Here is a 7,414-nt window from a genome sequence, read left to right on the forward strand (position 1 = left end):
TAACAGTGGTGAGTCCTCATGTTCCACAGACCATTTATATTTATTTTAGTTTAGCTTATTAGTTAGTTAAAGTTAGTTGGGGACTTTTCCCATCAACTCCATAGCCAGTCAGTTAGAGGATTTTAGACACTTTCAGTTTGTTATTCAACTATCAGTTTTGTTTTCATATATAAAACCTTATGGAATTTTTAGTTAAATTTCACACATGTTCTATATTATTTTATTCAGTGCTCACAGCAAGTACTAGCATGGTTTAGCTTGTGGTCCGTCGGGGCTGTAGGCACTGTGAGGAGTCTAGGATGTACTGTCAGGGTATTACAAACTTGGTATTAGACCCTAAGGCTTTAAAGTGTCCTAGGAAGTCTAAACATCAAATTGAGTAGATTCTTATGCATGGGTGTGAAGCGTGCCACACTTTCGAGCAAAAAGCTACAAGATGTTTTAGTAAATATTTCTCTTCTTTTAGTGTTCATATCGTGCGATTGAGAATGAGGAAATTTAAAATCCCTTTCTAATCTAATTTCCTTTTTATTTACAGAACGTGCCACCCAGAAAGACTAACGGAAAGAGAAATGAGAATCAACCCACACCTCTACCTCTTCAGGAATATCCCTGAAATAAGTCGATCTCTTATGCTGAATTTAAGAGGGCATTCTAGAATGATCATTTGGCTACCATTTTGGTGGCTAATACTATCTCACTTAGTGGGATCCTAGAATGATCAGTCGGCTACCATTTTGGTGGCTAATACTATGGTAAAAAAGATTTAGGATTTCACCCGAATTAACCATTCTGTGCTTTTGGGATCTAAGTTTGATGAGGATTCGCAAGAGTTCCTTGACATAGTTCAGAAGGTAACTGATATTATTGGTGTGACTTCTAGTGAGAGTGCAGTGTTGGGTTCTTACTAGTTACAAGATGTTTCTTACACCTGCTATAAGCAGTGGAATAGAGATAGTGGGGCAAATACAAGACCAATTAAGTGGGATGAGTTTTTTACCACTTTTCTAAATAGGTTCTTTCCCTTAGATTTAAAGGAAGCTAAGGTGCATGAGTTTATTAATCTAAGACAGGGAAACATGAGTTTGAATAAGTATTTTCTTAAGTTCACTCGGTTAGCTAGGCATACTCCAAATGTTATGTCTGATGACATATTAAGGATGAGTAAGTTTGACTCTGGTGTAGCTGATAGCGTGGTCAAGGAGTCTAGGACTGTGATGTTGATTAAGGAGATGTACTTGTCTTGGTTGATAGTCCATACTCAACATATTGAGTAGCATAAGTATAAAGAAAGAGAGAGGGAGAATAAGAGAGCCAGAATGACTAGCTTCAGTTTTACTCAGTCAAGGTCGGACGGTGGTAACCATCCTTAATTTCACTAGAAAACTTTAGCCCCATCTCCATCTTCAGCTGGTGCACTAGTGCCAAAGACCAGAAATGATAATCGGTATAGGAAGTCAGGCCCTAGACCCCAGGGAAGTATGAAAATTGGTCGCACAAATCCCCTTTGTCAAAAATATGGTAGAAACCATCAAGGTGTGTGTAGAGCTGGTAGTGATGTATACTTTGGGTGAGATAATCTGGGCCACAGGGTTAGTGAATGCCCATAGAGTGGTCAGTAGGTTCATTCCAATTTTCCCCCAATACCATTCGATTGCCTGACTCATCAGGGTTCCAATTCCAGTGCCAACAATGGGCAACGCCCAAATAAGCTTTATGCACTTCAGTCTTGAAAAGATCAGGATAGGTCTCCTAATGTGGTTACTGGTACATTCCAGGTCTTTTATTTACATTTTTATGCTTTATTAGACCCAGAGCTTCTCTTTCTTTTGTAACTACCTACATAGTTATTAATTTTAGTGTCACTACTGAGACTTTAGCAGAACCCTTCTTAGTATGACCTCTAGTAGGTGTTACTATTATAGCCAGACAGGTATACAGGAACTATTCAGTGATAATATCCAAAATAGTCACTTTAGTTGATCTTGTGGAGTTAGAGATGACTGATTTTGATGTCATTCTCAGCATGGATTGGCTCGTCTCATGCTATGCCTCAGTTGATTATTGAAATAGAGTTACTCATTTTTAGTTTCCAAATGAACCAGTCCTTGAATGGAAAGGAAGTATTTTAGCATTTCGTACCTTTGATCAAGAAGGATGATATCAAAGGGGTGTGTCTATAATCTTGTTCGAGTTAAAAACTCTAATTCTGAGACTCCTAGTCTTGAGTCAGTTTCGGTAGTAAGGAAATTCCCAGAAATATTTCCCAAAGATCTTCCTGGAGTTCCTCCCGAAAGGGAAATTGACTTATAAATAGACCTTCTTTTAGATACCCATCCTACAACTATTCTGCCATATAGAATTTCTCCAATAAAACTTAAAGAGTTGAAAGAGAAATTAAGAGACCTTCTACATAAAGGAATCATTAGGCCTAGTTTTTTCCCATGGGTTTCTCTAGTCCTTTTCATGCCTAAGAAATATGGTTCTCTCGGAATTTGCATCGATTACCACCAAATGAACAAAGTCACTATCGAGAATAAGTATTCGCCCTCTAGAATCGATGACTTATTGATCAGCTTCAGGGTGCCAGCTATTTCTCTAAAATAGACCTTAGATCTGTCTATCATCAACTCAGAGTCAAAGAATATTGTATTTTAAAAATAGCTTTAGGAACTAGGTATGGTCACTTTGAGTTTCTAGTTATGTCATTTGGTCTTACAAAGCCCTAACAACTTTTATAGACTTGATGAACCGAGTGTTCAAATAGTACTTGGACACGTTCATCATAGTCTTCATATATTATATCCTTGTCTATTCCCGTAGTGAAAACGACATGCAGACCATCTCAGAATCATATTACGAATTCTTAGAGCCCATCAGTTGTTTACTAAATTCAGTAAGTGTAATTTTTCGCTAAGATCAATACCTTTCCTTACCCATATTATTTCCAGTGATGGCATTAGAGTAGACCCCTAAAAGACCAAAGTAGTGAGAAACTGTCCTAGACCTATTTCTCTATCAAATATCAAGAGTTTCTTGGGTTTGGTTTGTTAGTACAGATGGTTTGTTCAAGGGTTTTCATCTACTTCATCCCCCATGTCCATATTGACTCAGAAGAAATTCAAGTTTCAGTGGTCAGATTCATACGCAAAGAGTTTTTAGGAGTTAAATATTCAACTCACCTCAGCCTTGGTTTTGACGTTGCCTGATAGTTTAGATGGGTTTGTTGTTTATTGTGATGCTTCCATAGATGGTGTGGGTGTTGTTTTGATGTAGAGAGGTAAGGTCATAGCTTATGCCTCTAGACAGCTTAAGCCCTATGAAAATAATTATCCTACTTATGATCTTGAGTTAGCAGCTATTGTGTTTGCATTGAAAATTTGGAGGCATCTGTATGGGGTGTATGTTTATGTGCTCACAGACCACAAGAGTTTGCAGTATGTATTTTTACAAAAAGAGTTAAATCTTCATCAAAGAAGGTGGCTAGAATTGTTAAAGAATTATGATATGAGTGTTTTGTATCATCCAGGCAAGGCCAATGTAGTGGAAAATGCTCGTACTAGATTGTCTAAGGGTAGTGTGGCTCATGTAGGGAATTATAAGAAGTCCTTGGTTTGGGAGGTTCATCAGTTGTCTAGATTAGGTGTTCATTTGGTTTACTCATCTGAGGGTAGTGTTTGGGTGCAGAGTAATGTGGAATCTTCATTGGTTACTAAAGTAAAGGTAAAGCAAGATAGGTACCCCAGTCTAGTAAAGTTGAAGGAGTCTATCAGAGATCAGAAAGTAAAGGTTTTCTCCTAAGGGGGGATGGTGTGTTGCATTGCAATAGGAGACTATTTGTGTCGTGTGTAAATGGGTTTAGATAGCGAATTCTTGCAAAAGCGCATGGTATTTGCTACTCTATTCATCTAGGGGCCACTAAGATGTACCGTGATTTGCGGGAGATCTATTGGTGGAGCAGTATGAAAAGGGATATTGCAGAGTTTATAGATAAGTGCCCTATTTGTAAGCAAGTTAAGATTTAGCATCAAAAGCCTAGTGGCTCTATATAGGAGTTCTGCATTCCAACTTGGAAGTGAGAAGAGGTAAACATAGACTTTGTGATGGGTTTGCCTCGCACTCGTCATCAGCATGATTTGACTTGGGTCACTGTGGATAGGATGACCAAATAATCCTATTTCTTTCTAGTCCATACTTCATTTTCAGCCGAGGACTATGCCAAGCTCTATATTAAAGATTTCGTTAGATTGCATGGAGTCCCATTATCGATTATTTTAGATAGAGGTACTCAGTTAACCACTCAGTTTTAGAAGGCTTTTTAGAAGGGTCTTAGTACCAGAGTTCGTCTCAATATAGCCTTTCACCCTCAAATAAATGGTCATGCAGAGAGGACCATTTAGACCTTAGAGGACATATTGAGAGCTTTTGTTATCGACTTTAAGGGTAGTTGGGATGATCACTTACCATTGATTGAGTTCGCCTACAATAACAGCGACCGTTCCAGTATCCAGATTGCTCCATTTGAGGCTCTGTATGGGAGGAGATATAGATCTCCTATTGGTTGGTTTGAGGTAGGTGAGACTTCGTTAATAGGGCCAGATTTAGTGTTTGTTGCTTTGGAGAAAGTTTAGTTGATCAAGGAAAGGCTTAAGACAGCCCAGAGCCGACAAAAATCTTATGTAGATGTGAGGAGAAAGGATCTTGAATTTGAGATTGGTGATTTTGTAAATTTGAAAATATCTCCCATTAAGGGAATGAAGAGATTTGGCAAAAAAGGGAAGCTCAGTCCCCGATATGTAGGCCCTCTCAGGATCTTGAGTCGTTTTGGAAAAGTAGCGTATGAGCTTGAGCTTCCTGCAGATTTGGCGTCAGTTCATCTAGTGTTCCATGTTTCTTTATTAAAGAAGTGTATTGGTGATCCAGCGATCGTTGTTCCTTTAGAGGTCTTAGATATCCAGAACGGCCTTTCTTATGAAGAACTCCTAGTTGAAATCTTAGATCACTTGATTCGTAGACTAAGGAACAAAGAAGTTTCCTTAGTCAAAGTTTTTTGGAGGAATCAGTTCGCTGAGAGAGCTACTTGGGAAGTAGAAGCAGACATGCGTACCAAGTAACCTCACATTTTCTCCACAAACTCAGACTCAGCTTAAGGTAATAGTTTTCCTTGAAGTTCCTTTTTTTCATTCACAGTTCTAGGCATAAAATATGTTCATGTTATTGCATGCATTCAAGAATCAGTTCAGTTAGTGACAACTATTAGACTCAGTCATATAATCACGTTTTTCAATTATTCATAATCAGTATATAATCTTAGTCCCTCGGTATCCTCAGCTTAATCAGTCTCAATCGAGGATAAATGCTCCCAAAGGGAAGATATTATAATACCTCATACGTTTCTAAGTTCAGCTCAGCCCTTTGTATTTGCTTAAGATACTTAGAACCTTAAAATAATACTCCCTTCGTCCCAAATTATGTGTCGCTATTTTCTTTTTGGTCCGTCCCAAAACGAATGTCGCCTTTCCTTATTTGGAAAGTTTTTAAAGACACAATTACAATTTTACCCTTAGTGGTCCCACTTGATTTTAAATACTATTACTCCTTTTTTATTTGTCTTTTCAATTAAAAGTGGTTCCACTTGATTTTAAATACTATTACTCCTTTCTTTAAGTAGGGTAATTTCGTATCTTTAACAAAGTCAATACTTATTTCTTAAGAAGAGTACTAAATATTGGTTGACTTAGTTACTTTTAACTCCCTATAACTTCGAGGATTTTAAGTTGACCATTCGGGCACCGAGACTATGGGTTTTGAGTTGATTCATGTTCGGGGGTGTAGGTAGCATGTCTCGAATGGTTTTAAATTTTTCGGACGAGTTTCGGACAACATTTGGATTTTCATACCAGTAAGTCACTAATGTGTGAGAAGATGCCTACATATTTGAGGCTTTAACTGAGAATAACTGCAAAGTCTTCAGCAACTTTTGTCGTTTTTGATTGTTTTCTCTTTGATATTGTAGTGAAAATCGAGATACAAGAGAATCATCAATTATGGGAGTAAAAGAGTAGATTTCTGAGCAAGTAGAGAAGGAAAAATAGCTGAAGACTTGTCTGATAAGTCAGCATCCTTGTGATAAGCTATCAAAGTTACCATCAGGCTTAGACAGAGAGTGGCCTTCAGCTAGAATGTGTGACAACATCTATGATAGGCCGTCAAAAGTGTGATAAGCCATCAGGCTTATCGTCAGGCTTAGGCAGGGAATGGATTTTGAAGTAAAAAAGTGATGACATCTCTGATAAGTCATCACATGTCTGATAAGCCATCAAGCTTCATTACCAGCCCAAGGCAAAGATTATCAAACTGAAGAGGAGCTGACGATATTCCTGATAAGCCGTTAGATTTTGTTTTCATAATTAGACTGAAGTATTTAAAACATATGTTAGGGTTTTCATTCATCATCTTGGATATCTGGAACTCACGTTTTGAGCACTTTTCTCTCTATCTTCTGACTTTAATTATTTAGAGAGATTATTACAATTGTTTTGGGATTTTCTACAGGATCAAATATGAGAAACACTTGTTTCTATTCATCTTGTTGTAAAATTATCTATCTAAGTATGAATTCAACTTGTTGTCTTGCTTATTTTATTATGAGTAGCTAAATTCCCTTAACCCGAGTTATGGGATCTATGGGTTTGGGTTTGCAATGTAACTAAGTGTTCAAGATTCTAACGGTGGTAGGAACTTCTTGTTAATTCCATTATCTTACATGCTGACTATTGGTTGCAAACAATAGACTTTGCTTACGGGTGATTTTCTTGAGATAAGAAATCAACCCTAGTAAGAAGTGAATTATCAATAGGGACTTGGAAGCATTAAACTTCCATTTAATAATTAATGTTGTAACAAGATTAATTAACTTGGGATAACATCCTGTTATGAAATATAAATTCCCTATGTTCGAAAGAATTAGGTAATTAAATGTCTAAATAGGTTGAGAAATATTTAGACATAACTTCAACAAGGATAGTCTATTGTTCATACCTACCACAAGAATCTTGAATCGTTACTAGCGCCTGTCAAATCCCAATACCTATAGTGAACATAACTCTTGTTTTCCTTATCATATTGATTTCAATCACTGAACTGAGAAGTAATTAGTCGTTACACTGACAAAAAAACCCATTCATAGGAAACTGGTAACTATCAGTTGATTAACCCATCGATAACTCAAATTCATATCCTATTCCCTGTGGGATTCGACCCCAACCTAGTTGGGTTATATATTGACAACGATCACTTACATTTTCATAAGAGAGGTGTAGTTTGAGCGTTATCAAAAATGGCGGCATTGCTAGGGAATACAGTTGTAAATTGAAGTTTGTGTACGCTAATTGACTGTTAGTCAATTTTCCTA

Source organism: Capsicum annuum, chromosome 10 (assembly GCF_002878395.1).
Source record: "Capsicum annuum cultivar UCD-10X-F1 chromosome 10, UCD10Xv1.1, whole genome shotgun sequence".
Classification (NCBI taxonomy): Eukaryota; Viridiplantae; Streptophyta; class Magnoliopsida; order Solanales; family Solanaceae; genus Capsicum; species Capsicum annuum.